Source organism: Rhipicephalus sanguineus, chromosome 6, assembly GCF_013339695.2.
Source record: "Rhipicephalus sanguineus isolate Rsan-2018 chromosome 6, BIME_Rsan_1.4, whole genome shotgun sequence".
Lineage (NCBI taxonomy): Eukaryota > Metazoa > Arthropoda > Arachnida > Ixodida > Ixodidae > Rhipicephalus > Rhipicephalus sanguineus.
The window spans coordinates 23,919,386-23,934,306 of NC_051181.1; positions in this window are offsets into that span (position 1 = coordinate 23,919,386).

The following is a 14,921-nucleotide window of genomic DNA, read 5'->3' on the forward strand; positions in this document are numbered from 1 at the left end:
CAAGCATTCGGTAGGAACAAGGAAGCGCTGTTTGTAGACGCAGCAGAATACGCAGATAGACGTGCATTCGCAGTGGCAGTCCTCAATACTGATAAACAATTTGTCAGCTCGTGCAGTGTACGCGGCAAAAACCCTGAGGCAGCGGAAGAAGTGGCGATCGCCCTAGCCATCGTTTGCCCCGATTGCAGATATATAATAAGTGACTCACAGGCGGCGGTCAGAAATTATGCACAAGGCAGAATTTCACCAGAGGCCGCGGCTATCCTCAAAGCGAACGCGAATTATATCACCTCTGAAGAGACGGAAGAACGAAACATTATATGGTTCCCGGCTCATACGTCCCCCCACGCCCCCGTACCCAACCTCAATTGAGAAGTCCATCGCGTAGCACGAGGTCTTACGTTCCGCGCTCGTGTGGAAAGGTCCTCTCCAGGGGATGGAAATCCAGAGGAGGGCTTGACAGAGAGGGACACAATGACTAGATACTGTGACATTACAAAGTATTATCAAAAATCCAGGTGTATTTATCCACCCCCAAGCCCCAAACTCGACAGGGCCCAATCGATAGATTGGAGGCAATTACAAACCCAGACCTTCCCCAACACCGTTCGCGTCAGGAGGATATACCCAGACGTCTATTCAGACGATAACTGCAAATTATGCGGCTGGACTCACGCGTCTCTTAGGCACATTCTCTGGGAATGCGCGGTTATAGGCGAAGAAAATGCAGTCTCCCCAGATGAAGCTGCAGCGCGGTGGACGGCCGCGCTGCGCAGCTCGAACCGCCAAGATCAATTGTGGGCCATCCAGCAAGCCCGTGAGGCGGCGCGGAGACAGGGTCTCCAGTACTCCTCGGGGGCGGCCTAGGCCGAGGCCACGAAATTGCCGGAGTTCTTAATAAAGTTGCTACCACCACCACCATTTTAGTAAGTGGCCCATTCATTGTAACTTTTGTGGTCGTTTCCATTAGTTTTCTGTCGATACATTTTGTTTTCGCGCTACAGTTGGTTTAGTTAACTACTTTTTGTTATGTATTGCTGTAATTTACAGTGTTCATATTTTATGCAAGCCATGGCGCATTTAAAGTTGAATGTACGCTCTGTAGGGATGTCAGACCATAATTCCTGTGATAAGTTTTGTACGCTGCATTTCGAAGCCTGTACCGTTACTTCTTTAGTGGGCGCAGTTTGAAACATGGATGCTGCAGTCACAAATATATTTAGCTAACGTCTTCAATGGCGCCTTTTGTTCTGAACGTCTAGTCTTACTTCTGTAATGATGCCAGAGTTCTTTGCCACCATTTTTTTAGTGAGAAATGTTCCAACAGAGGCATATGTTGTAAGAAAGTTTCTAAAAGTTCCATTTTGTGAGCACTAAGCTTCAGCAACACTGATTTCGTAAGCAATTTACGTTCTTTTTTATTACGTATTCTTGGCTGGGTGGGCCAAATATATTATTTTACAGTTTTGTTTTGTTATTAGCGATTTCAATAAATTGGAGTCGATTTCCACTAACTGTAGTCTTAAGTAGCGCTACTGAACGACTGTTTTGAAACGAAGGGAGTCACACACTAGGTGCTTGATGCATGCCTCCTTTCCTGTTTAGAATGCTGTGTTGGAGCAAGATGGCGACTGGGGCCTGTTGGTTTACGTTCACGTTTGGAAAATTAGGTTGAAGCACAGTGAAAAAAAAAACATGGACAGTAGAAGTGGACAGGAGTAAGCGCTGTCCTGTCCACTTCGACTGTCCACGCATTTTAGATGCGAAGCATCTTATAGTGGAGTTCAAACCGGTAGTGATAACGGTGGTGGTGTGCGGCGTGACCACCCTTACTGCGCATGCGCATACCCTCTCCACACACCTCCTCTCAACTCCTCTGCACTTGCCCTCGCCATTTTTCCTCTCCACTTCCCATCGCCCCTCCCCCTCTCCAATCTTCCTCTGAAACGCTGGCTAGACATGCCGAAATTCTCTCCTGCGCAACGCCGCGATGAGCACCAGCGCATGCACGTCCCCTCCCCCTCTCTCTCCTTTCCTACGCTCCCGCCCTCTCGCGCGCCTGTCCACCGCGTTCGCCGCTCGCCCTGTGAGAATTAACGGCCAGGCTAGAGGGAAGACAGGACGCGCGTAGCGTTCCTCTTCGCGTTCACACGAAGCGAGGTCGGTAGCATGCCCAACGAACGCCAACGGAACTGCGATCGTGCAAGTGCTCCGGCTTCGCATCGCCTCATGGTCACCTTTAGCGAGAAATTGTGTAATTTTGTTACTTCCTCACTCTCCCATGAAAAGGGTAGCAAACTGGACGCTAGTCAACCCCTCTGCCTATCCTTCATCATCTGCGTTAAGGAAACGTTTCATCATGGACGCTTGTCTTCGTCAGGGCCCTGACGGAAACTAGTCCCCTTGTCGAGTCGTTGGCTTCAGCGACATTCCCTTTTCGACACTTTTTCTTCACTTCATCCTTGCGATTGATTATGTAAAGCTATTGAGACGACGCTCACATATTGCAGAATGGCTGTGCCAGATCCTAAATTTTGTTATATTGCATTGTTAGTTGTTCGACGACAATTTTGCTAATGATGAATCGTGCAATAAAAAGTGTTCTTGAAGGTTGGATACTATGTAGCTGCATTTTAATGACCACGATATTTTGCATTCCTTTGCCGCTTCTGAATAATGTTATCTAGTCGCATGCTATATCTCATTTCGTGGTTTTTTACGTTTCTATGATGTAGAGGAATCGTTGCTGTTTACATAATAAATTATGACATGACCACTTTTGTCTGTGAATGTGCTGAGCTCTCACTCTGTAATAGTAATTACAGGATAAAGTAACCGTAATTACTATAACAGGGAGGGCTTCCTAAAAACGTGCACTAATAAAATTGCATGCACAAAACAAAACAGCTAAAAGAAAAGAGGTCCTGCGTGACGTCTTAAAAACGTTTAGAAAACGCCCTTTCAAAGACAACGCACTGAGATATTTTAATCCGTTTTATAAAATGGGATTTTTTCTGAAGTTTTTAAAACGTTTTCTAGATCGTCTTAAAAACGTTTTCTACACGGTCTTAAAAACGCTTTCTAGATGGTTTTAAAAACGGATTCTAGCCCAATATTAGACAAGATATAAGACGTTTTCTAGACCTTTAGCTTCTATTCCGTGACGTTTGTAAACGTGTTTATCGTCTCGGATAAACGTTTAAAAAACGTCAATCATCCGTTTGGTGCTACCTGGGTTAGCCTTGTTTAGTGCCTTCATGAGAAGTGCAAGCGGATGAGCAGAAAAAAATATCACCTGCTTGGTCAGGCTCGGACCATCTACGCAGCGCAATATGACGTGTTTTTTTTTTTTTGCAAGCAGCAGACAAGCTCTTCCAAGCTGTCGCTCGTAGAGCTGTAGCGCACGAGCGACTCTTGGTAACTAAACCACATTGAAAAAGTGATTTCAAGGGCGTCTACAAATGATGACCTCCTCCGAAAGGTAAAGGAGGCCCCGTTGTCGCAGTACTTGGCGAACATCACCAGCCCTTTCTTAGCTTTGTCTGAAGGAACAAGGAGCTCGTCAAAGCATTCGTTGCTCGCAGCCTACAGGATTGTTTTGCACGCAACATAACCAAGATTTTTCTGGCTCGGTATGGCCGTGTCGGAAAACACGAGCTTCTTACAGCCGATAGCAAAGGGAAACTCGTGCACAGTGCCAGCACCTGAATAAGTGTTCATGGCATCAACTTTTCTGAGAACCAATGTGGGGTCGTCACACGCAAGATCTTGCTGCTGAATTGCTTCGACGAAACACCTCCAGGTTTGCGTAGAACACGCAGCGCAGCCACAGGGTGATGGTAGAAGAGCGCGAGTATCGTTTGTGGTGTGACGGAGCCGATATGGACAGAGCGACATGGGAAGAAGCGCAGCGAGAAGGCTTGCGCCAAGACGAAGGTGACGATGGAATGTGCCACGAGGCCACGAGTGGAAAAAAATCGGCTCGCCGAATGACGTACCTGAAGGTGGGCGCGAGAGGCGTGCGCGTGGTGTGCCAGGCAGTTGCGACGGGAGTGTTCGATCGAGCGGAAGAAGTGTGGAGGCTGGTCGTCAGCGTCACGGTCGGGTGCAGCCCCGAGTGCTTGGCAGCGGTCAAGGGTCGGAGTGGCCTGCTTCGCTTGGCCTCAACTTCGTCGGCGAGTCCATATAGCCAGCCGGCAGCTACCGCCACCACCAGTAACACCGTCGGGTTTAGGCCCGAGTGTACGGCTGTGGTCCCTTGTCCACACGTTCGAGGTGAAGACTGCGTGACTTCGGCGCCCTCGGTCTTTGTCACACGCCATCTCCGTCGAGGCACCCACTTGAGCGTTGCTCTGCTCTTCACCGATCTCTTGCGACAACGGCATTCGCGTGCTGACATCTTTTCCACGTAGACGTGTCCCGCGTCGGCTTAAAGAACTCACCGATGAGACTGTTTCATTCACGCTGGGACTAAACTTGTTCGTGTGTCTTCTTTGATTTCATAGGTTCTAAAGTGCCGTCTTACTATTAATGTTCAATGCTGTGTGTATCATGTTCGTTGGTTTCCACATAAACCGAAAAAACAGAAAACAGCCTCGCCTTTTTCTGGAGAACGTTACTGTCTTCGACGCAACGTATTCTTGTCTCTTCCTCAAGAATCCCATTACACACAGTGAAAGCTGGAAGGGCGACCTTTCCAGAGCCCGTTGTGGACTTTTGGCGAAACTAATATAAGTACACAGGCAAGGTACCCACTGTACCACAAACCACCGTAAATTTCATGAAGTAGGGAAGCACCCACTATGACATTATTCGTCATTCTGCGGATAGCGAGGTACCCGCTACATATCTTAAGCTACAGAAAAGAAAGGGGGATACCCCTTTTTCTTTTCTGATTCCCCCAGTTCGTCACGGCGGCCTCTACCCCACCCCCACTTTGGTAATTGCTCTCTCCCCGTCGTTTGTTTGGATTACAGGAGAGCGTATGTAGCATGTACACACAGGCTTTAAGGAAATCAGTTCCAGCCTTGAAGAAGACGAGTCCACTTGTCGAAACGTTTGCTGGAGCACCCACCCTCTGTTTACGGACTTCTTCCCCATTCTAGCCACTCTGCTAGTGGTGTCAAGCCTCAAGGAAGTGCGGAGCTTGGGGGCAATCTTTATTTTCTCTTTTTATTTTCTTTCTTTTCTCCAATTTTCAACACGAACGTGGTTTATGTCGGGGTCCACCAAGAATTCAGTGACGTATTTTCCTTACAGATATGACGTTGACAAAATGGACGCTAGCGGATGAGCAAGGAAATGTTCCCCCGCCGGCAATCGAGCCTACGACCTCTCGGTCCGTGACGATAAGCACACGGCTCTCTACCGGCTATGCTAACGAGGTAGACGAACGATACTACACAAACGCGCCTTATATCTCGCACACGTTATCTCTCGCGCGGTGCGCTCTGTTGGCGAGGCTAGACGGGGCGGGACGGTGCCGCCGTCTCTGAGCGGTGCAGTGAAGGAGTGCGGCATGACACTAACCAGCGCCGATAAAGACCGATTCGTCGACGACGCCTACGAGATTACACGCTGACGCTCAATCTCGAAGGCCGTGGTTATTGCTACTTGATACCAGCGAAAACACTGGCCGCGCTGGCATCGGGAGTCGCCCTAGACGCAGTTACGTCAGTTACGTTCTTTGCCTTTCGCTCCATGTTAGCGTGTGACGGCCCCGTTGTCGTAGTATTGCCGCTTCCACATACACGAAAGGTGTTTCGCTGCCGACTGCTTCGAGTGCGATAGCACCGACTTAAAAAATCTGCTACAGTACGCGCTGCAGAAAGCCAACGATGTCGACGGCCGAATGTCGTGCCTTGGTTGAGCGAGCCAGAGGCCAGCGGGACGTGGAATTCCTGCGTGCGTTCACGACTCGAGCTACAAATTCCTGCCTCCAGTATGCTGGAGCGCAGTGTGATAGTATATGCGTGAGCACAGGCGTAGGTTACACTATTACTCGGGAGCGCGCACATTGCCGTTCTTTCCTAGAGTGACGGTATACGTTGAAGGAGTCCATATCGAGTACCAGCGTAGCGGCTGCAGACAAGACTCGTAGTGTGTGTTCTGTTGTGGTGAGCCACAGCCGCTTCTAGGCAGCATCTCCATCCGCCTTTAAACGTTGGATACATGGACATGAATTGCTTAATGTCATGGATAACTCTTTCAGCCATTACATTGGCCTCCGGGTGAAATGAAGCGCAACCGCGTAGCGTAATTTCACGCTTATATGCCTACTGCTGAAGCTTCTTTCGTTAGAATGCGGGTCTATTGTCTGATATCACAACCCTTAGCTACGAGAATATCGGTCGGTGAAGCGAAGCCATAAGGCTGTTAACGTCTTCTCGTCCAAGACGCGCCGCTACCATTCTGATGCACTGATCTATTTCAACCAGCAAAACCTGTGTCTTACAACTCCAGGTCTCTTCTTCTTCAATTCCGCAAAATCCGCGTGCACAACCTCAATGGGTTTCTCGGAGCGATTTGGCAAGCCGAGCTCGTCGGGCCGAGGCCGGTTTTAAATGCGAAACGAACCAGATACACTTTGACCGTTTTTATCTACGTATCTATCTATCTAGCTGCCTTCACCTGTGTGCTCTAATGCTCATCTACTAATTTGGTGTAGACCAAAATTGGCATGGAGGGTAAGAGCATTTGACGAATATGTTTGTCTGCTCAGGACATGAATAACGCGAAAATCCTGCCGCGTTTGTCATCAACCCTTTCCTCCAGACATGTGTGACACATACCCGTTTACCACGGGCCGCGGTATACAGGCATGCGCCACAGGTGATTGACAGTTCTACCAAGGAAGGGCGAGAACAGACAATGGTATAATTGCGAGAGCGTTAGGAAAAACCTACAGCGGCAGCGTTGACCCGAAGAATGCAAAGAATAAAAGTTAGGATCCCAGCAGGAATCGAACCCAACCATTCTGCGTGGCAGTCACGTATTCTACCACAGAGCCACGCCAGGTCTATAGACTGCTTTGGAAAAACAACCTATGCAGGCGTAATGCCGGTGCAACCGAAATTGTGGTTCTGCTGCTGGCTATCTCATTTAATAACGGAGAAATTAACGCTACATATGTACTCCTGAGATACAGGCGTCATGTTAGATTAACTACTGTGGTTCCAGTGTTGGCTCCGCTTTTATAGTAGCCTAATAAACGTTAAATTTGTATTTCTACGATTCAGCAAGCAATATTCAAGATTTACTCTACCCCGGAGGAATACGCTAACGAAAGTTACGCGTGATATTCACATCATCACACCGTAAAGTGCACTTAATCGTGTCAGCCTCCATTAAAACGACGAGACCCTTTTGCTCAGTTGTTGAATAAATCTTCTGAGTGCGGCTGAAGGTGTAGGAGAAAAATCCTATGACCCTCAGCTGCTGAGCTGGAGGTGAACTGACGTCTCTTTGATACAAAATATACAAGAGAGCACCACTGCCGTAAGTGGAGGCGTCTGTAATAATCTCAAAACGTAAACTATAGTCTGCAAAGGTAAGAACAGGGTCGATGAAATACGTTGTACAAGGTCTTTATAAGCCCTTTTGCATTCTTTGGTCCAAACAAAAGGCACTTTTTTCTTCGTGAGCCCAGTCAGGCACTTCGTCATCTTAGAGAAATATTTATTGAAACCTCTGAAGTGACCAACGAGTCCTAGCAAAACTCAGAGTGAGTGAATATTATGTGGCGTGGTAAGCTTGGTGATCCTTTGGCCAGACCCCTATTTTGTACTCCTGGTAGTTCCATCGAACACACTTCCAAGGAAAACACCTTTTGACTGAAGAATTCATTCCTCTACTCATTTATCATAAGATCCGCGTCACTAATGGCTTGTAACACTTTTCCAAGGTGTTACGAGTGCTCCTCTTCTGACCATGAGTACACGAGGTTGTCGTCAATCTAAAAGTTGCAAAATATTCCCAAGTGTGGCTTCAAAAACTGTTCGTCATTTTCTGAATGCCGGCTAAATAATGTTTCCAGCCAAATGTTACTTTTCTGTTACTCGTATTTCATGCCAGTACTTCGCAACGCCTCCCAAGTAAAACCACATGTTCATTTATTCCGATTGTGTTGCGAAAAATTCCGATCGCACGCGTATTCACCGAAGTCAAGCCAGGCCTTAGTACTAATTGCTGAAGGCCCATCGCAGATCTGTGGCTTAATTAATTCTATTGGTGATTTCAGAGATCGGTCGAGGCCTGTCTGCACTATAATATTCTACAGATGTTGTTTCCGCTTGCTGCTTTCTTCCTGTACTTGATTGTATATTGAAAAATATCGTTCCTTCTTACTGACCTGCTTATCTCATTGAAGGCTCTCTCCTCTTTTGTGAGTCTGGCTTCCTGCGGTCTCCCTTCGCTATGCAGCCCAGCAGTATGCGCGATGGCCACTTTAGGTTCCTGTTCGCTCATTATTTCGAGAATGGGCGATGTGTCGCCGAACAGTCAAAGCTCCTGCGAACAGGTCGACTTTTCATCACAGATGCAGCATGAAACGCTCACCCTCTTGACGCACGGCTTGCAGCGTCTTCGATGTACATCGTTGTCGGAAAATCGGAGCTGTTCAGGCGCGTAGCACAGGATACTGCAGTTGACTGCGCCAAAATTGTAACGACACCGAGAATCATAATGGTCGCCATTACTGTTTATTGAAGTTTCTCTTCTTCCTCTCCCTCTCAGAGCGGTACCCTGGCGTCTTCTTTTCCGTCTTCTTCCGTACATTTCTAACATGAAAACTGTATTTGTTTACTTATTTATTCAAAATATCCATAAAGGCCCTCAAAAGAGGGTATTACATAGCAGGACATATTACAATAAATTCAGAATAATAGCAGAGTGAGAAAAACGGTAGAAAACACAATCTTCACAATTGACTGATATACATTGAGTGAGATAAAAAAGCAATAAATGGAAACTACAACATACCTTGAATTAGAAACTAAAGTAACTAAATAGAAGAGGTAATACGTGATAAAAAAACAAAAGTGCAAGCATAGTAGACAGTTACAGAATGCCTTCACAGAGTACGGATATGTTGAACAAACAGGAGAAAGTGCCTCAGACAGAGTACATGAAATACACAATGTCTATAAAAAGTATACAGAAACTTACAAAAGGAATACAGATACGATATGTAAAATGAGAAACAAAGAATGTTGACGAATGGAAACAGGAAAAAAAGTCAGTTTCGCCGCAACGGCGAAGCAATGAATGCGACAGCAACAAATTGGAATGTAACGCGAAGAACGGAAAGCAGCTCGAAATTGCCAGCGCGTCGCTCGAGCCCAAAGAACGCACTGAAAGAACGCACACACCGCGCACGAGCTATCATGCGTCACAACTCGACACTTCAAGCGCACTGCTCAAACATAAAGCAGGACGCACGAAACGAACGAACAGGTACACACAGGGCGTGGGCGAACTAACTGTCAAAGTTCATACTTATTTTTGTTTGAACACCGCGCTCCTTTCGCAAACGCGTCCGCTGCAGCAAGCGAGTGACCTTCGTACGCTCGGTGACTTCAGCGCAGACATCGCGGGGAAAGCACAAGACATACAACCCCCCGATCCACCCTCCCTGCCGCCCCCTTCTTTCCTTGAGATAAGCGCACGAAGGCTACCACGCCCTGTAGGGCGAAGAGCAACGGCGTTCGCAGAAGCGGGGTGCCATCTATGTGGTGACTAAGATAGCATGCTGAAGTAAATGGTGTATATAAATAGCTCGCCGTAAGCAGGCTGAAAGACGGTACTGTTCGTGGCCTAACCGTCTAACGCCGCGCGCTGCGAAGCGAGAGGTCGCATCTTCGAGAGGTCGCATCTTCGATTCCGCGCGTCGTGAAGTTTTCTGAATTATTTTTATTTGTGGCTTATATATATATATATATATATATATATATATATATTTATATATATATATATATATATATGTATATATATATATATATATATATATATACGGTGCATGATGGCGGCGACGGCAAATATCAGCCGAGACTGTCCATATAATTGCTATCGCAATAAAAGTAACATAAGAACGGTGCAGTACACTTGTAAGTGTTGGAAAAGCTGTATACAAGGTTGGACAAAACAATGAAAAAAAGGTGAAAAGAAACCAATTAGGTTGAACACCATGTTTAGCAATATGCTCAGTGCGTATTAGATCCTGAAATTCATTGTTTTTTTTCGTTAGCTACGTGCGACGACAAATGGTTTCATTCAATGATAGTACGTAATATGAATGACTTAGCGAAACGAGTACATAATTTCATTTCTGCTTCGGTAGTTGTATGCATTTATACAGAATACAAAAAAAATGAACTGGTTATTGGAATACATAGAAAACAATGGTACCTAAGTAATGAAAGCATGGCTTTGAAGTAATGAAGCTTAAAGTCAGAAAACAAGTGAAAGCGAACATACTTTCCGACAAACACCGTTCAGTAGTTGTATGCATTTATGCAGAATACACAAAAATCAACTGGTTATCTTGGAATACATATAAAATAATGGTACCTAGGTAATAGAAAGCATGGCTTTGAGATAATTTAGTTTAAAGTTAGAAATGAACTGAAAAGCGAGATACTTTGCCACAAAACCCATTCAACTATTTTATTAGCAGCTACAAGTTTGGAAATCATTGCCAAAGTCAATTTTTTCACTTTGCAGGCTCTCGTCTTGCTTGCTATGCATCTCTTGTGAGCTGTTGTGCAGCTCTATCCACAATGTATCGTCGACTTTGGTCAACTTTTGCAGCAAATTAACTGTATTTTGGCCAAGCTTCAATTCCAATTATTTCAGAATTTTGACTTGTGCCATACTGCCATCATTAAACGAAGGAACAACATCCAATTTCACAATCCTTATGACTCTGCAACCTAAACAATGACAGCAAAGACTATGCGGCGCAATTCCCTTGAGCTCAACATTTGCACCGCACAGTTCGCATGCGCAGTTTGGTCTAATTGCATCACAAATAATATTGATGTCTATTAGAGCATACTCGTCGTCACCCTGCACGCGATTCGCCTCGTATGACGCTGAAAAAGCTGGCAGATTCAAGCATGAAGAGCTTGCTAGTTCAGCGTTCAGCGCCTCAGTAGGTCGCCGGCATTTATTCGCGCTTACAAGAGAACTGTATTGGTTCCCATAAAATTTACACTTGCTGATGACCTTCTTTTCCCTCAGCATTTCAACTTACCAACAGGCACGAAGGACACAAAGTCTGATGAAGCTAGGAGCCTGAAAGTGCTTGAACAGACGCGCTCCGAAGAACAACTATGAATAAAACCCATCTCCCGCTAAAGGGGACCATGAGGCGATGCGAAGCAGCGTTTCGGCATGTCGAGCCCGCGTTTCATAGGGGGAGTGGAGAGGGGTAGAGGTGAGGGGAAGTGGAGAGGAGGAAATGGGAAAGTGGGTGTGGAGGGGGGGGGGGAGGTGTGTGGAGAGGGTTCGCGCAGCGCAGTACGGGTGGTCACGCTGCACCACAACCACCACCGGTTTGAACTCCGCCATAAGATCAATCGCATCTAGAAGGCGTACAGCGTCTTCGGACTGCCTTAGCAGTTACCCGACAATTTCCTGTACACAGCTGACTCCAGACAAGCATCTTATGGCGGAGTTCAAACCGGTGGTTGTGGTGGTGTGTGGCGTGACCACCCTTAATGCGCATGCCCAAACCCCTCTCACTCAAGGATCGGGGCAGACACTCAAGGATCGATATAAGCAAACAGGGAGACAGTTTTATAGAAAAGGAAGAGCTATTTGCTGGTGCAGCTACACTACGATACTCAAACGCGCTTCACAAAAAAGCTATACTGCTCCTGAGGCGGCGTTGCCGCTATGCTAAAGAAACGCTTGTCATGTGAAGAAGTCCTTGACGAGAGGTTTAAGTGATAACTTTCAGCTAGAAGTACGGAAAGCTGAATGGCTCGACCACTTCTCAACTGTACCGTTCCCGCCGGACCACCTTGCTTGAATCGAGCGGTTATGTTATGATAGTGGTTTTTGGCAATCATATTCATATCAAACGTAATATACCTTTCGTGGGTTTTTTGAGGTACGTGAATATCGCCACGCATGCGTGTTTTAGATGCGAAGTATCTTAAGGCGGAGCTCAATCCGGTGGTGGTGGTGTGCGGCGTGACCACCCTTACTGCGCATGCGCATACCCGCTCCACGCACCTCCTCTCCACTCACCCTCTCCCCTTCCCCTCCCCATTTTCCCTCTCCAATTCCCTCTCGCCTCCCCCTCTCCACTCTTCCTCTGAAACGCGGGCTAGACATGCCGAAATTCTTTCCTGCGCAAACGCCGCGATGAGCTCGAGTCGCATGCGCGTTCCTCCCCTTCTCTCTCCTCTCCTACCGCTGCCCCCCTCTCGCCCGCCTGTCGACCGCGTTCCCCGCCTCGCCCTGTGAGAACTGAACGGCCAGGCTAGATGGAAGATACGACGCGCGTAGCGTCCCTCTTCGCGTTCCCGACGTGAGGTCGGTAGCATGCCCAACGAACGCCAAACGGAACGCGATGTGCAAGTGCTCCGGCTTCGCATGCCTCATGGTCCCCTTTAGCGGGAGATGGTGTAATTTTTAGATGCGAAGTATCTTAAGGCGGAGCTCAATCGGTGGTGGTGGGTGGCGTGCGGCGTGACCACCCTCACTGCGCATGCGCATACCCTCTCCCCACACCTCCTCTCCAATCACCCTCTCCTCTTCCCCTCCCCTATGTCCCTCTCCCCTCCCCCTCTTCACTTTCCCTCTCCTATCCCCCTCTCCCCATAACCACTCTGCCCTTCCCCTCCTCCACTTTCCCCTCCTCCACATTTCCTCTCCAGTCGGCCCTCTCCCATACCCCTCTCCCCTCCCCCTTTCCATTGTTCCTCTGAAACGCGGGCTAGACATGCCGAAATTCTCTCCTGCGCAACGCCGCGGTGAGCTCGAGCACATGCGCGTCCCCTCCCCTTCTCTCTCCTCTCCTACGCTGCCCCCCTCTCACCCGCCTGTCGACCGCGTTTCCCCGCTCGCCCTGTGAGAATTAACGGCCAGGCTAGATGGGAAGATACGACGCGCGTAGCGTCCCTCTTCGCGTTCCACGACGCGAGGTCGGTAGCATGCCCAACGATCGCCAACGGAACGCGATCGTGCAAGTGCTCCGGCTTCGCATCGCGTCATGGTCCCCTTTAGCGGGAGATGGTGTAATTTTTACATTGTAATCTCACACAGTGGGAAATCTTCCTAAATTGCAAATGGTGCGTTATTGTATACATCAGGCAATGTACACCGTTCTCCTGTCGTGATGATAGACGACAATTACGTTTGAACAATACGTAGCAAAAACAACGCATGTGGCGAAGCCTTGGTACTTTGTAATGGGTTGCCCTCTCCAGCGGCTTCTAGTGGGTCGTCCTCATCGGCTCGTTCCTGAGAGAACGCCGCACGCGTTCAGGGTTCGTGATTTTGCCTTGACTGTCGCCACTGCGTATTGCCACCGAGTGCCGTGAAATAAACACCTTAACAAATTGGTGGAGAGTGTGTGCCGTCACAACTTCGGTCCTCATTCGATGCCCTGGCGCTTCGATCCCGTACCCTACCAGCTACCATGCCTCAAGACGCCGCCCAGCAGACGCTTCCGTCTGCACCGACCTCATGTCCCGGTTTCCCTCGTATCCGCGATCCCCCAGTCTTCACTGGCGCAGATGCGACCGACGGAGGACTGGCTCGCAATTTATGAACGCCTGAGTGTCCCCAATAAATGGGATGAAGCAGGAAAATTGACCAACTTGGTTTTCTACCTCGCGGATGTGGCCGCGCCGTGGCACAACAACCACGCATCCGATTTTACGGCGTGGTCCGGCTTCAAGGCGGCCATTATCAAATTGTTTGGTCGCCCTGCCTTTCGTAAGCTGCAGGCCGAACAGTGTTTGCTTGAACGAGCTCAGCAGGCCGGCGAAACCTTTACCAGCTACATTGAAGACATCCTCGATTTGTGAAAGAAAGCCGACGCCACCACGTCGGAATCTGACAAGATGAGGCTCATTATGAAAGGCATCCACGACGATGCCTTCACGATGCTGCTCGCCAAAAACCCCAGCACAGTGGCCGAGGATATAATGCTCTGCCAAAGCTACGAGGAGCTGCGCCGGCAGCGATCGATGACCCGCGCTCTCCATCCTGCGACGCCGAGCTCGCTGGCTTATCGACCATACCCGACCACTCCGCTTTGCTCGCAGAGGTGAAGTCATTGGTGCGCGAGGAAATCGCGCGCCAATTCTCTGCTGGACTTGCTCAACCTCAGTACGTTCAACAGCCGTCAACCAATCTTCTCCCTCCCCTCCGTCAAGCGATTGAGCAGGAAATCGCGGAGGTCATGACTGAGTACCACCAGCACCACCCGTCTCCTGCACCACTGAGTTACGCCCAAGTTGTCGCTATGACGTCCCCAGTAATACATACACTCTAATCACGGTAACGTTTAGGACAGCATGTTACTTATAATTTATAAGTTACATGGCTGTTACAGCAATTTTTCTTTGTGTTTTCTTGATTTCCCTCTCCCATAGAGGTTACATCGACAGTAGCGTGACATTTTGGAGTGGAAGTTTATTGATCAATGTGTCACATCGCGATCCGTCTTGTTCAAGCCTGGCTTTATCAACTGAACAGCGGATGATGTACACACAGAACGGGTCTTCACAGCAGAAAAGCAAATCACAGAACCAGCGATTTTACATTGCGGCATACTGAGGCAAGCGATGGTGGGGTATGAATTAAAACTGGAGTTCTATAAGGTAAGCCCGCTTCCAAAACCCGTAATTTAAGAAGTGACATAATCTGCACAGACATCGGCAAAAGCACAAGAACGAAAAACCATC